We start from the raw sequence: 16,871 nt of genomic DNA, 5'->3' as shown, positions 1-16,871 counted from the left end.
TTGAACCACATAGCTCTGTTCTGTGGGGTCTGTCCTGCGCATTGTAAGCTGTTCAGCAGCACCAGGATTCTACCCACTAGATACCTGGTCATCTCCCCAGCACCAGTGTGACAACCAGTAACATTTCCAGATACCAGGTGCTGCCAAATATCCCCGGGGGCAAAAGGGCCCTCCCGTTAGGAATCACTCCTTTCCGTGAACATCCTGTTTTGTCCAGCGATCCTGCTACATACCTCCCGGCAACCTCCTCTCCCACTCTGCCAGGTGACCACTCCACAGGCTTTTCAAAAATCTCCTCAAACCTCCAACAATTTATCCTCTATCCTCACATGTGTGAAATGCCTTCATTACATTTTTACCAAGAAAGAAAAAGAAACAACCACTCCTGGTTTGAAATGCTTTGTCCACAGACCATCAATGACAAGCTACTGAACTCCACCCAGCACAATGCTCCTCCCGACCACGCATGGAAGGCTTCCCTGGCCAATCCATCTGTCTCTTCCCCTTCCCCATCACTGTCACCTTCCCAATGGATGGGCATCGCACTCTCACACAGTCACTCCTTTGGGTACCTGCCCTCCACTGCCGGGTGAGCCTGAAGAAGGCAGGGGCTTTGATTTGTATAGTGCTCCATCCCCCCACCCCACCCCCGTCCTAGAACAATGCCCGGGATGTTGGAAGCCACAAATGTTTGTTGAATAACTGCATGATTAGAAATCCACAAAGAAACAAAACTTGGTAAAGTTATAGGAGTGTTCCACGGAGGGGAGAGGAAAGACCAAAATAAATACTGACCACTGAAAACTAAGTCTTTTTTAAAAAAGGCCTTAGAATTTAAAAAGAGCTCGCTGCCTTCCCAATCAAATGAAGACAGCCTCTCTCTCCCTCTCTCCCTTTCTGTAAAGGCCATAAGCTTTGTGTACACTATTAAGAATTTTTAAAATGTTGATTATTAGGGAAATCTGCCCTTATGTTGTGTGTTCAGAAACTATAACACAATGTAATATAATAAAATATATTTTGCATGAGCAAAAATATAGTGAATCACTTTCATAATTCTTCTTCCAAACTACCAGATATACAAGAGATGCTGGAATTGCTTTGTCATATAGTCAGCCAAGCAGCTATTACAGGTTAAAAATCTGCTTTAACACTTAAAAAAGTATTGATATTGTACTCTGAAGATAATAACAATGCCAACACAAAAAATATTACTAATAGGCAATGGTTCTTTCAGAGAATGTAATCCATCTGCTGAAACCTGAAGAAATAGCCACATTGAGCAATTACAGAAATATCACATGGCACATGCCAGAAAGCTCCTTCTGATCAACCCACTACACAGCAAATAATGCAAGGAGGTGAATGCAAAGCTGAAAGGCAGGAGGGAACTCACACAGTTTTGCTATCAGAAAGCCACTTACCGAACTCCAATTCCACATTTCTAGATCTCAGGTGACTGCACAGAGCAGCAGGTACAAGCTGAAACAGTCGAAACCTCCAAAAACTTCAAATGATACCAATAATCTCACATTAGCACATCTGCTTCTGAAAATAGTCCCCTTCCCCAAACATGGCACAAAGCCTTATTGTAGAACTACTTCTATGAAACTGCAACATCACCTTCTGAAAGCAAAGGTGGATTTAATATTGCATATGAAGAGCAGAGTGACTATGAACAGGAGTGTAAAAACAAAAAATGTTTAGTATGTCCAACCTTCAAAATATGACTATTAAAATTAACACTGTAGTCATTAAATTTTGATAAATTCCCAGATTTATTAATGTATCTGAAAATCTTATTCTATGATGACTTTGGCCTTGGTCTTGGCTGAATATTGACTTGACTGGCCCAATGTGTATTTGGTGCACCTCTGCTATAAGCACACAGAGTGAATATTCACAGAATGCAGAGTAAATGTTCAATAAAAACCTACTGAATTAACTTCATACCTGCACATAGTGGGATGCAGTGGCACCACTTTTCTGAAGGATCAGCTGGGTACACAATTACTTAAAGGAGAGGCATAATCATACTTCCTTCCGAGCTTCTGAAACGGTGCAACTCACATTGGAACATGGCAGCTGAAGGTACTGAATGGACTAACTTCATGTAAGACGTTTAACACCACCAGGAGGTGAGAACCAGGATAATGGAGATAACCACTCAAGCAAGTCTACCAGGAAAGCATTTGCAATAGCTACCTGACAATATGCTGTTGTCTCTAGTGACTACACCGCCAATGCACATCACACCTTAGCTTCTTCCCACACCCACGTCACTTCCTTCTTTCCCTTCTTCCAACAAGAGAAGTAGCTAAACAGTACCTTCTGTTCCAACACAATGACCAGTAGGCAACAAGTCTTTGTTCATTAACTGGCATAACCAAGGTCTCTTCTTCTCTTGCTCTTCTGTTTTCTGATTTTTGTGTGGTAAGCGTGCTTGAGTAGAATCTGAGCCCCCCAGGACTTCCACTCTCCCCCCACTCATGGTTCCACTGAATGTGATAAAGCAAACAGATGTGACAACCCCTCGGGCTCCATATTCCCCGGGGTTTTCCTCCACCTGTACCCCTAGACCCATGGTCGGCAAACTGCGGCTCACGAGCCATATGCGGCTCTTTGGTCCCTTGAGTGTGGCTCTTCCACAAAATACCATGGGCTGGGCGAGTCTATTTCGAAGAAGTGGTGTTAGAAGAAGTTTAAGTTTAAAAAACTTGGCTCTCAAAAGAAATTTCAATTGTTGTTCTGTTGATATTTGGCTCTGTTGACTAATGAGTTTGCCGACCACTGCCCTAGACAATTTGGGCAGGAGCTATCCAAGAACCAGAACTCTGAGAAGCAGCATGAAAATGCCCTTAGTGTTGTACATGTATAAGTGAATGCTGAGTAGTCAGAGGTGGACTGTGACGCTTACTTTCCTATTCTCTCTCACCCCCAAGCCTATCCTAAACCTGCCCTGTGATGTTGGGACTAAGTGCTGTAAAGAGTAGTTCCTAGACTTTGTCCACTGACTTCTCATTCAGTTCCATCAATGGGAGGGACTAACAGCAGACTGGCAGGTGAGAACAAAGAAGGTCCCTCTCTGTTTTTCAAATCCCGTCAGCATTTCCTGTCAGCAAAAGACAGGCAAGGCTCCAGGCTCTGGCTTCCTGTGAACTGGAGCAGCAGTGCAGGGCCTAGCCCCTTCAGAGGTCTGAGCTTCCAGACTTATGGGGTAACCCTCCTCTTCCCTTTTGTTCCCATGGCTTTAGAAGTGGTATTTGCTTCCTGTGGTTACCATTAATATTTAAGTTACCTCAAGTGACTAAAAAAGAACTGTGTATTTGGTCTTTAATCCCAGCTCCTAACACAGCGCTCCTAATCCCCTGGAATTTCCTGGGTGATGGAGGCTCTCATTTTAATGAGGTGACTCTTGGCAGGCCCCTAAATAGCTTCAAGATAGAGAGGCTCCTTACCAGAAAGACAAATGCATGATTAGAGGGAAGGAGCTCTCAGCCCCAGCTCCTGACCTCCGGGAAAGGGAGAGGGACTGAAGACTGAGCTGATCACAAATGGCCAATGATTTATGATCAGTCCTGTCTACACAATGGAACCTCCATAAAAATATTTTTTTAAACCCCTAAGTGACAGGGTTTGAAGATGGTCCAGGTTGGTAAACACATCCGCATGCCAGGAGGGTGGCACACCCAACTGCTCAGGACACTTCCAGACCTCACCCAATGGACCTCGCCACCTGGCTGTTCATTAGTAAACCGGTACTAGGAAGGGAGGTGAGCTCTGGGAGCCATTATAGCAGATTACTGAATCTAAGAAAGAATCAGGGGAACCCCCAATACACAACTGTCTGGTCAAAGTGCACAGGTCTAGGACTTGTGATTGGCATCGGGAGTGGATGGCAATGTTGTGGGACTGAGCCCTGAACCAGTGGGGTCAGCACTAATGCCACAAAGTCAGTGTCAGAGTGAACTGCTGGACAGTCGGCTAGTGTCCTGAGAGCTGGAGAACTGGCTGGGGAGGAGGGGAGAGGGTGCGGGGATTACACCCCACACATTTGGTGTCAGAGGTGCTGTGAATACACATGCTCGAACCTCAGCATCCTCTTTTTGCTCAGGCTTCCAACCCTCATGTAAATCAATCCATATGTTAAATCCCCAATTGTAAAAACCTAGCAAGGTTTCTGCTTTCCTGGCTGAAATATGACTGACACAGAGAATTCTAGACATCAGCTGAACTTTAACCTTATCAACAGTTTCTACTGTCATCAGGTACTAGTGTAGCTATTAATAAAGCGATCCTTTGATTCTCCTTCCTTGGCAAAATGGACAGGAAGAGACACAGGAATTGGGCATTACTGGGTGCTCAGCTGCACAGCATCATAGTAGCACTAAAACCTTCCCATGAATCCCTAGCATGTGTCAAGATGGACATATTACATTAGTCTAGTAGCCTTATGGAGTTAAGCTACTTGCCTTACAGAAATGTGACCTAAATGAACGGTGCAATGGAAACTGGGAGACTTGACTTCTAGTCCCGACTGTATCACAAAGTATGTGACTTCACACAGGCCAGTTTACTTGTTAGCCGGCACCTCTCCCGCGCTGCGTCTTTCCTGATGCTGACATCTAGTGGATACACTTAGATTTAGTATTTTAAAGTGAAAAATCTTATTTAAGCTATTTTAAATAAAGACTCACTAGAATGCCTGGCCATGTGCAATAAATATAGTAAACTAGGAGGCCCTTACATAGAAGTGAACCATAATAAAATAGTATTACATCAGACTGTTGCAACATCTTTGAATGATTCAGAGATTACTAATATTAGTGCTCTTCCATGCCTCTAGCCATTAAAAATTAAACCACCTATGCAAATTACTGCCTCAGTTGCAAATGTAGAACAAGAAAGCAAAGAACTGCTTCCTGTATGTCTCCCAGCAGGTAGACACAGGGTATGAGAAGGGCTAGTACAAAGTTCCAAGGTAAGTGAGTGCACAGAATGGTGAGTGTCGGAAAGAGGGAAAAAAAAGCAAAGCTCAACATTACCCATTTCACAAGAATTTATTACGGTTTCCCTTGAAAAAAATATGATTCGATTATAAGCAATCACCATTAAGTGCTCTACTTTCAAATGACTTAAATTTTAGACATCAGTCAATTTTTAGAAACCAGCCAATAATAAAATGATGCACAATTAATCCAACATACATCTTGCCCTCAAGAATCACACAAAACTTGTATTAAGCTGAAATTTGCCCACTTGTTAATTTCTCCTCATTGGTACCAGTTCTCACTGGCCTCCTAGAACCAAACAAAACAATACCTGTGCCACCTGAGATCCTATTAAATATTTGAAATATGTTACTATATATTAAACTGAGGTCAAAAGAAAGTCATCTATCTATCAGACTATATACATACACTCACACATGCAAAAAATTACAAGCAAGCTATCTCCTGTCTAGTAATTGTGGGGATTAGCTTCTGAAAGAGAATAAAGTTTAGGAGGAGTTATTTAGGAAATACTCACCATAGTACCTTCTTAAACAGAGACTAAAGGAACTAAGGGCGTAGAACCAGCTTTCCTGGAGTTGGACTATAATTTCACCTTTGTAACCAAAGCATCTGGCAGAGGGCCTTGGATGCTGTAAGCACTAAACGAAAGTAAAAGTCAATGAAGGAGATCTTACTGTGTGCCACATACTGTGCTAAATAGTATATACACAGGATTACCTGGTAAAATCCTCAGCCATTTTATGTGGCTGGTTAGCATTACAGTCCTCCTTTTACATCTGAGCAACCTGAAGGTAAGAAGGATTAAACATCTTGCTTCAAATTCACTCTGGCAAATCTGGGTCCCAACAATTCTCTTAACCATTTTGCCATACTGCTTCCTAGTCATAAATGAAAGTACACATAACTCATCCAAAAAGAGTTTTATAATATTTCAATTGTTCCTGAAAGAAATTAATTCAACACTAGTATTAAAATTTCTAAAGTAGAAATAAAATTCTAAGAAAAAAAAATTTTAAGAAAAAAAAATGTTGACTAGGAAAAGATGACAGATAGTACTACGAAATGTCCTTAAAGGTTTCCCTACCAGGTCTTTCTGTTTGAGCCTGGCACACTAACAGAATTGATACAGTCACTGCCACATGTTTCCCTTGTTCCTGAACTGCAATTAAAATCATTCCCTTAAATATAACCCCTCCAGGCTCATCATAATCAAACAGATCACAAAAGCAAAATAAATCTTCTCTTCTTGGTAATCACATAATTTTTAAGATATGTACTTGAATAACTAACTCTACATTTATAAATCAATATCTGGTATTATGCTTAAAAGACTCTAACAGAGGTCATTACATTTTTATATTGCAGAAAAGATGGTAATTATAACTGAATGTTTTCATTGTATCATTTTTAAAAATACTATTTTACTTCAGTTGGACTGTGGAGACAGATTCCCTGCGTAAATTTAAAAAGCATACTCCATGGCTATTTTCAAAGGACAGGCTGATACGGATACCTTTCACTAAACAGCACTAAGAGCCAATTTACCACCAATCCCCTCCGGCAAAAAAAACTAAGATTAACAAAAAAATGGGAGGTATTCCATTGTTTTCCTATAGAGGAGTTTATTAATTTTAAATGGATTTTTCAAACCATTAAAATAAATACAGAATGCATATATCACAAAGTTTTCTGAACTAAATGTTATCTAATAACTATAGCTTTGAAAGTTCTACACAAGGACAATATTTAAACCAAAGTTCAATTCACTTCACTACTGTGAATATTTTCACCACGTGTCTGAAGTTACGAGGAAGCAAGTGAAGGGAATGAGAAAGGATACAATATTTGAGCCCAGAATATAGGGTTCATGAAGTGACTTGAAAACAAGTAGCTCAAGGTTAGAGAAACTTGGTGACTTGGGCGAAAGCAGCAAATTCGTTTTTTGAAACTGAGCAACCTGAGGTTAATCTATTGACCTTGGTAGTGCAGCTTTTGAGAACATCTTTAAAATATGGCATCACACTGAAAGGACCAAAACACCCAAAAGCCGGATACCCACAATGTTCCCTTCAAAACAAATATTAGTGCTGTTTTGCCATCAACCAAATTTCAATAGATCTGCCATTCTCTTTATTGGTAGTCAGCTACAAGGCGGTGAACACATTCCAATTTAGTGACACCACTCTGGCTCTTCCTAACTTAGGCTGGGACATCATCACTGCAGAGTTCTTACTGCAGAAGTAACTGAAAAACACTGTGTGTGTGTGTTTCTGTGGTAGGCAATTAGACAGACATGAGCAGAGCAAGGACCATGGACCAGGTACAGAAGGTCACCAGGGTGGAAAGGTCAGGGTGCCTATCAACAGGAAAAACCGGGGAAAAGGACCTTGCCCCCAGGGTAACCTTTCCTCCCCTAGCATATCGCTGGTCATGCAGTTCAGACCCCCTGACCTTTCATATCATAGCTGGTCATGAGGTTTGGATCCTCCCCTGACCTTTCCTCCCCTGGCAATTTGCTAGTCATGGGGAACCAGAAAAGGGGCCACAGAACAGCCCTTCAGCATTAAGCTCCCAGGACATGAGGATCTGACCCACATCCAATACATCCAGGCCTCAGCTGTGTTTCAGCTCCAGACCCAGAGAAGCAGCAACACCTGACAAGCCGGCAGTGGCTGACATCAGGACCAGGTGCCTGGACTAATGACCCCGCAGACCAATCCACGGGGACCAAGACCTGAAAGTCCTGCCACCTGGAAAGCTGATGAAGCTCCTCCCCTGGGACGTCCCCTGAAACCCCCACCCTAAGAGCTCTGGGGCCTTCAGGAAAAGCTGCTCTCCCTCTCCCTCTCCTCTTCCCCCAGGTGCAGCACCTTTACCTCTCTCTCTCCTCAACTCCAAGGCCCTTCCTTTGCCTTTACTTGTTCCCTGGGCCCATTTCTACCACGGCTCACTTCTACCTCTGTGACTTTCTAAATAAACTTTCTCTTATAGTTTTAGTCTGGGCTCTGAATTCTTTCTTGGCCATAACTCAAGCACTGAGATTGTGGAACCAAGATCCAGTCTGACTCCAGTGGTCTAACACTCTGGTGCCGGTCTCGCCAACATTTCCACAACACAAGCACCAGAGCACTGAACACCTGCACCCTCCCATGGCAACGAGTGAGGGCATCTCTCTGGTTAACTGTTGGCATCTTGAACTATTTTATGCTAACATGTGTAGTTCATGTTCCTGAAACTAGAATGTGTGTTCTTCGGAAGCAGGCAAACTCCAAGGCTTAACACATCTTCTACACCGTTTTCCACAGAATGCTGTTTCTGTGATTATTAACCAGCAAACAGAAGTTTCTTTAAAGCTATTTCAAAAACTTCTAGCTCACACCATCAGGATACTTCTTAATGTATGGATGTGTAGTGCTACTTCTTTAAGATTAGTGATACAGAACATAAAAAACTGCACTTATCAAATATGACAAAGAAAGGTCTGGCTGATTTTCACTCACAGGAGTTCTTAATTTTGGATCCAGGAAGAGAATTCAGTGCCTGTGAATCTGGATGGGAAACTCTCACTAACCTCTAGGTGGAAGTTAGCAGTTCCTTCAAGCAAGATTATAGGCAACAAACCAAAGAAGTATTAGAAATACCTACGAACTTGTCATCCATAGAAATCAGGGTAATTTCAAATTACATTACAATTACTGCAAACTCATCACTATTTAAAAGTACAGTATTTAGCAGATTTGTCGTCTAAGCTTATTTTCTAATGTCAGAAGCATAGATATTAATCTATCAAAATTTTGTATTTTCAATATTTGTTAACTATTTCAATATTATCTGGTTCCTTTTTTAATCTATGTATTTTACTTCATAAAATCACTGTCAGAATCACTATTCTGAGGAGGGATCCCCAGGGTTCACGGCTGACCACAGAGGTCATGGTTCCAGAAACCGTGAGCGCTCCTGCACTGCGGCCCACGGCGCAGGTGAGGCTGCAGTCCCCCAGGACCGTCCCGGAGCTGTCACAGGGCCGAAGAAGAGGCCAGGCACCTTCGGAAAGGAAGTATCTCTACCTATGACTAGGAGGAGCGCCAGAAGAGATTTAAGCTGGTCATTTTCACTAGAACGCAAAGAGTCTGTAGAAACATTACACTTTCAAATACCATTGACTTGTTAGAATTAAATCAATTACAGGACTACAAATGTTTGAGTACTCAGGACCCATTTTAAAAGGGACCAAAACCAATTAATTGGTAGAATTCCCATTAAGAAGTATGTAAAAGTGTCCTCCCTTTTTCCAAATAAATTCATAAATGAGTAAATAAACATACTAGAATTATGGCTTAGACCTTTTCTGATCAACCATACTGGTGATGGCTGAAATGACTTAAAAGGGAATTTACAAAACAAAACACATACCTCTACTACGAAAAGAAAGCTGTAAAAAAAAGGTTCTAATTAAATTTACATTTCTCCACTACTTCCTAGACCAGTGGTCGGCAAACTGTGGCTCGCGAGCCACATGCAGCTCGGTTTGCCGCTCTGTTGACTAATGAGTTTGCCGACCACTGTCCTAGACTAAGCCAGAAACTAAACACTGCAGGGTATTATTTCCTAAAGACATTTTTAGCAGTTCAATATATTGTATGTAGAGAACATTTCCTTAAATTATGTTTAGCCAATGTAGTTTTTAATTTAAATCATGATGTTTGTTTGCATTTGAATAATCATTTCCCCCAAAGACATATTTACCTTCAGCCAGTGCTGGTGATTCTGCCCTCGTCCCTCTACCTGTTTAAAGAAAGAAAAAAGGAAGAAAGTCTAAAACATTACTATACTTTAAAATAACTTTATTTTATTAAAACTAACAATAAAATTCATGAATGCAACTACATATTACATGTATATGCTGTGTGTGTGTGTGTGTGTGTGTGTGTGTGTGTGTCTCTCTCTCCTTGGATTAACTCAGCAACTATTTACATAGGACCTACTAAGAGTAAGGTGTTTACACTCTGGAAAACACCAATAGTTGATAAAACACTACAGTTGTCACCCTCAAGACACTCAAAGACTAATAAGTGTACTAAGAAAAGTACACTGTTCTCATTATAGCTTATGAAACAAGATAAGGGAAAAATTAGTAATTCTTTTTTATTCTTGTAACAGGGGCTTAAAATTATTAAAAGAGGCATCCTATATAATAAAGAGCTAACATGCAAATTAGACCGAACAGCAGGACGACCTTCCAGACTAAGCCGGGGCTGCGAGGGCCAAGCCCCTTGCACAAATTTCGTGCATTGGGCCCCTATATTCTATCACAGTTTAAGTCCCTTCAGTTTCAATGCACTAGTAAAACATCAGGTTAATTACAGGTGTGAAGATTGTATTCCATAACAATAACCTATTATATTTGCCAGAGGCAAATCTCTGCAGAACTCTTCTCTCAAACTCCCCGAATGCTGACATGCCCCGGCTCAGTCCAGGTGCTCCCCTCTCCCTGTGATCTCACTTCATCCCACGGCTTTACGTATCATATATACAGTATATCTCAAATGTATTTATTCCATCTCAACATTTCTCCAATACCATACTCTCATACCACTGCCTGCTCAGTACATCCACTAAGATTTCTAATAGATACCTCTAACTTAACATGTCCAAAACTGAACTCACCTTCCCCTCTCAAACCTATGGCTGCAGTCTCCCCATCTCAGCTGACGGACCTCGATCCTTCCAGCTGCTCAGGTAAAATTCTTGGATTCCTCTACAACTTCTCTTTCTCACACATCCCATATTCCACTCAAACCCTCAGTACCTGGAATCTTCACGCCTACTATTCTATCTCCTAATAACTCAAAGTTGAAGGTCAGCTGCATTAGCAGCATTAGACCTATTCTGTGTTCAAGAGCCTCTAGAAAGGACTGCAAAGTGAAACGCATAGGGGGTCGGCAGGAAGCAGGTTGCCAACTACGGCAAACAAACGTGTATGCTTAATCTAAGGGTGCCGCTGCTACTAACATGCCCTGCTGCTGGGTATACTTGTGAACAGGTTTTAAATGTTATTCACTAATTAAGTGAATTTTCTAAATACTCAGGAAGCCAAAAGAGTGTCAGAGAGCTATATTTGGTTAATGAACCATCATCAGTTTGTGACTTCTGCTCTAGAACTTTGCATTGTCTATAATTTATATTTAATCATGCTAATTTTTTACTTTTCTCTACTGGTTAGGAGATGAATTGGAGCTGTTTATGTTCAAGACCTAACCACTCTGGTTTTCCTCAAAAGCTCCTCTTGGATCAACGTTACTACAAATGGAATGAATAAACACTTTTTGCTTTTTCTGCCAAAGGAAAACTTCCTTCCCCACGGCTGACTGCAGCCACCCAGAAATAAACAAAACAAGTGGCTTGGCTGGCCACCTTCATACTTGCATAAACCATAGGGGGAAACTGGTGCCGCTTGCATAAAACCGTAGGGGAAAATCCTATTTATCCTGTCTAATTCTTAATAAATCAAGAAGTAATAAGACACTATAATTGTTATCATCCTTCTTAATCAAATGTCAGGGCATAAATAGTGATTATTAGATAACATGTAAATTAGATAATCCAGGCATCTAAAATAAAATTCACAAGCCCAGAGGTTCTTCAAATAAGTGTTAAAAATTCTTTGTCTCCAGCAAAACATAAAATGTAAGTTATGACTTTAGAACATTCTGTCACACGTGGATAGCTCTGCAGTATTTCAAATGATGGTCTGGTTATGCAACACAGACCGTTCCTCCTTCTTTGGTGTATGATAAAATCTAATTCAATTCAATTTGTTTAAGTTCCCCTTGACATATGCAAAGCAATCTGAAAAACCATCTTAGAAAAAGAATAAAGCACTTGAATTAAAGAGCCTATTGACCATGTTTCCAGATCAGACATTATAAAAGTGCATTTTTATATAATTCCAACAAGTACAGGATCTGAGTTTTTTGTTTTAGACCTTGAAAAGGTTATTCTATATCCATTTGAGGAAAAGAAACATACAAGTCTATGAAAAATTTTGGGGGAAAAAAACCAGAAGAGCAAATGAGAAGGATCAGTCCTACTCACCAATAATTAAAACTGTGTGGAATTGGTATATATATATATAGTAAGGGGAAGAGAACAGAGAAATCAGAATAGGTCTAACAGTGTATAAGTGTAAAAAAAGTAAAACCACCAAACATTTACCGGAAAGTCTATTATGTGTATAATAACAAAGTAGGTACCTAGGAGATGCAGTGATGAAAAGAGCACGCTCTCTAAAAGCATGTAGCCTTACTGTGGCAATTAACATGCTCAAGGTAAAAAAGTAGTTTCTCAAAACTAAATTACAAAATATAGAAAAGAGAGGAATTATCTGAAGCATTATATGAAATTTTAAAAGAAAAGACAGGACCAAACATTAAAATTTTAAATACAGAAAATCCAAAACGTTTCAATAGTTCATGTAAATGTAGATAAAATCACATCTAGAGAGGAAAAGATTATCGTGGTAATTTGTAACAGAAAGCAAAACAGTAAATATACATGGGAAACCTGACATTGTTTCTGGAATGAGAAAGACCTGGGTTGAGTTTCCACTTTCTAAGTTCTCTGAGCTTCTGTTTTGTTATTTGTAAAATGGAGATTTCCACTTATTGAAAGTACATTATCTAAGCACCAGTTTCCTTTACTTGAAAAACAAGCATCACCCCAGAGCTTCTGTGAACAGTATGGAAACGCCAGGCTGCGGAGCTGGGTCACGGCTCTCATACTGCTCTGTTCTGACACTGCCTAGGCCGGGACAGGACACTGCAGCGCCCCCCAGCGAGGAGGACACAAAAAGACGCGCCTGGTGCAGAGCCCCGATCCCTGCGTCATGGATGGAAAAGCCCAGGGTGCTCTAAACCACCGCCCTCTTCAGCTGCGCACCAACGGTAGGTAGTTCTGTGTGTGGTCGCTCCACTGTTCTCTGTCAGCCCACAGGAGGAAAAGCAAGGCCGACAGGATGCTTCTACCGAAGGAAGCACGAAAAGCTCCTCGAATCAAGAGGAGGGGAACCGCCCCACTAAACACACTGTGGATGGGCAAATAAACAATAAAATGTATCCGTTAAATAAAGAACCAAAACCGTTCTTACAGTGCGTTCTCTCTGCAATGATGCCTTCCTTTCGTTGGATATATTCCACACTGCTCCAAGAAGAGCGATGAAAAGATTCTCCTCTGGGGGCCTACCTTTTCTTTAGACCTCCAATTCATATGCTTCCTCACTAAACACCAACACAGAAGTCAAACTACTTTTCATTATTTCTGAAAATCCTTCACATTTCAAATCAAAAGTGAAATCTTTAGCTACACTAAAACTACCATTTCTTACATCCTTGCTAGTATCCTGTAGTCATACTGAATCCATTCATCATTCAGTATTTTTAAGGAACACATTTAGAGGAAGCAAAACACATGTTAAGGAGAGTCAGACATATTTAAAACTAGAGGAGACACGTGCTATCAGGAGGGAGGAGCGTTATTAATATCTGTGACTACCTACTGTGTATCACACATTTTACTATGGACCATAATTTTTCATAAACACAAAACAGGTATTACCCTATTTATAAAAAGTAAATGAGGAAAATCAACGTCAAAAATGACTTTACTTGCCCACATCAGTGCTAATAAGGGGTTGATCTGACTCAAGCACAGATCTGTCTGGTCCCAAAGTTGATGACACTTTATTCATGACAAAATGCCTCAATGGACACATCCTTCTTATAAAAATTCATTTTCATTGATATTTTTCTCATTAGAAAAACAATTGTAACCATTACCCTGAACAAGCAGAATCTGTGGGATGTAGCCGCTACATAAGGCAACTTTTTGTCCTGCTACTACTGTGCTTTAAAGTTATTCTGTGGCGACGGTCATGTCCCTGAACTTTTATTCAGGCAAGACTAGGACACTGGTCACTTTCAAGTTATAAAAATGATCTGAGTTTAGAAATTAAGAGATCCCGTTTAGTATAACCATCAGAAGTTTTCATCCAAGGTTCCAGCTTCTCCCCCGGCCCAGCTCAGCCTGTGGCAGGCTAGCCTAGGCGGAACAAGGAGGCGGCCTCACCCTCCTCTTCCACCTCAGGTGTCACTAGAGGGCACAGGCGCTCTCTTGGCTGGGCTCCAAGCATTTAAAGCTGATCTGTCAGGGAATGCTTTCAGGGATTCCGTGCATGCTCTCACCACTCGGGCCCTGGGGATGGATCTCTTACTACAATTCCTGGCCCTGGGGATCTCTCACTGCAACAATTCCCGTGATGCAGAAAGACGCATCTCCTCTGGGAATCCAGTCATTTACTTCTCTAACGCCACCATCCCACCATCCCATCCCCGTGCCCATACCACTCTGATCCTGTGTGCTTCCCCTCATAGTGCCCTCATCTGGTCTATGGGAAACATGTACTCTTGCCCCAAAGAACTTCGGGAGGATGGGCAGTGCCCCACACAGTAACCTCGCTGTGCTGTGCTGCCAGGACAGCCAGCCTTTCTTACAGCCAGGCCCGAGGGAGACAGACATCCACCCAGTGCCCCCCAAGCTCTCCAAGTCATTACCATAAAGCCCTGCACTTGTGGGGGAGCACTCAAATGGGAGGGAGGGGGATTAGGGGAAACACCAACAACTTGGTTCAAAAACTCTTCCAATTTACAACAAATCACTTCAAAAACTCTTGTAATTTCCAACTTCCTGAATCTTTTTATACCAACAGATGGGGTGTTGGAAGTCACAAGATCCATTTTCTGCTTCTTTCTTTTGCAAGACTTGCAAGGTATTCTTACAACTCACTACAGAAATGTGCATCTATTGACTTAGGGCCAAACTCAGAATAAGAGAGTTTCATTTTTAACATCTTATTACATAATATACTATTTAACATTTTTCTAAATTTTCCACAAAAAGCAGAAGAAAAATCCATAACCCCACCACACAGTTAGCTACCATTAACATGTGTTTACTGCTTTCCTTTCTGTAAAGAGTTCTTTTTCATCTGAAAATTTCTTAGTTCAAGTTTTAATTTTTTAAATCTTGTACAAAAAACCTCGTTTATATAATTTCATTGGGCAATCAGCTTCCCGCATAATGTAAGCATGCCTTTTTTGAACACCAAATTTCCACTAAACCGATGGGAGGATGGCTTTCTGAAACCTGACTCATCACTCCCCAAACTCACAGCCTTTAATGGCTCCCCAATGCCGGAGATTACACTCCAATCTTTTTAAATTAAGTATAATCTGTAATAATAAAAGCGTATATGCTAATTAGACGGGACAGCCGAACGACTTTCCGGACATCCTTCCAGACGAAGCCCGGGCTGCGAGGGCCAAGCCCCTTGCACAAATTTCATGCATCAGGCCCCTAGTCTACAAATAAGACCTCTTACACCTACTGCATCTCTAAATGTGCTTTAAACCTTGTATTCATCATGTAAAAATCATACTAGAAGAAAAAGTCAATGTCAGGGGAGTCCTGGTTTTGGCCTGCTCTCAGAGAAGTGTTTCCAAGTTGGTCCCAGGCCCATGATGGCCACTGAGAGTATCTCAGGAACAGTCTCCACCAGGGTCACAAGGCTGAATTCACAAAGTGCAAAAGAGCAAAGGTCGATCCTACTTTATGAACACGGTAACATCCCGCTCCTGTGGATCAGTCCCGTATGACTGCAAATGGAACCCTATCACCCCACACACATATCTACTGGCTCCACACTCACCACAACTGCCAAAAGTTAATCTAATACTCGAGAGCAGATTTATGGAAACTTTCAATGTTTAAAAGTGGATTTAGGGATTAATTTTGTTAAAGCTTCACACATAATTTGCCATCCAGTTGCAAAGCACACTTTTAAAAATTTGTTTTAAAGTTATCTTTCAGCAGAGGAAGTGCGAACTAAATTCCATTTAACATTACTAGCAATGAAAAAGCGTTCACAGTTCTTACCCAAAGAATTTTGCTCTTCTCACAAGTTTATGTCAGTAAAAACTCACAGGATTACAGAAGTGCCTGAAGAAAGCAAATAATCAGTTCTCTCAAAGCTGACAATAAACGTATTCACTCAAAAAGAACACAAGAACAATGAGCGTGGGCAAATACTGACGTGTCTTTATGTGTAACTGTGAGGAGATGTATGCGCTCATATAACATGCATGTGTGCGCAGAAAAGCTAGAAAGATGTCCCCCAAAAAAGTAACTACTTAGATGGTGATTTTTGCTTTTACTTTTTCTATTGTTTCAATTTTATAAATATGAGGACATATTCTTAAAAGAAAAGAAGAATGCTATTTGTGTTATCAAAATATGGTATGAAAATCTACAGTGATAAAGACATGTGGGACTGGCAGAAGGACAGACATGTAGACCAATGAAACAGAAATGAAAGCCTTAAATAAACACGGATCTCTACAGTCAACTGATGACTAACAAAGCTACCAAGGCAATTCAATGGGGAAACAGGGTCATTTCAATGAATGGTGCTGAGACAACTGGATATCCACGTACGAAAAGATGAACTTAGAAATTTACCTCATGCTATATAGAGTTTTTTAAAAATAAATCATACATGTAAATGTCAGAGCTAAAACTACAAAACTATTAAAAGAACACATGGGAGTAAATCTCATGAGCTTGGGTTAGGCAAAGATTTCTTAAACACAGCACCAAAAGCATGATCCTTTCAAAAACGGAAAGAAGGGAGGGAGGGAGGGAGGACTGGATTCCGCCAAAATTCAAAATCCTTGCACCTCTAATGATACCATTAAGAAAATTAAAAGAGCCCTGGTCAGTGTGATTCAATGATTAGACCATCAG

General features: G+C 41.0%; 1 protein-coding gene across 12 annotated transcripts in view; it reads right to left on the bottom strand.

Moving 5' to 3' along the window:
* CYRIB (CYFIP related Rac1 interactor B) overlaps positions 1–16,871 on the bottom strand; it is a 118,463-nt gene that overhangs the window by 34,360 nt on the left and 67,232 nt on the right. For 11 of the 12 annotated variants that reach the window (XM_080646805.1, XM_080646810.1, XM_080646807.1 and 8 more), the window contains one exon: positions 9,762–9,800. The exons of the other annotated variant lie outside the window; for it this stretch is intronic. The gene's annotated coding sequence lies outside the window, so the exon portion shown is untranslated. The remainder of the gene's footprint in view (positions 1–9,761; positions 9,801–16,871) is intronic. 12 annotated transcript variants of the gene reach the window in all.

This window comes from Plecotus auritus, assembly GCF_963455305.1.
Source record: "Plecotus auritus genome assembly, chromosome: 11".
NCBI classification, from domain to species: domain Eukaryota; kingdom Metazoa; phylum Chordata; class Mammalia; order Chiroptera; family Vespertilionidae; genus Plecotus; species Plecotus auritus.
This window is presented reverse-complemented; position numbering and strand designations above follow the sequence as displayed.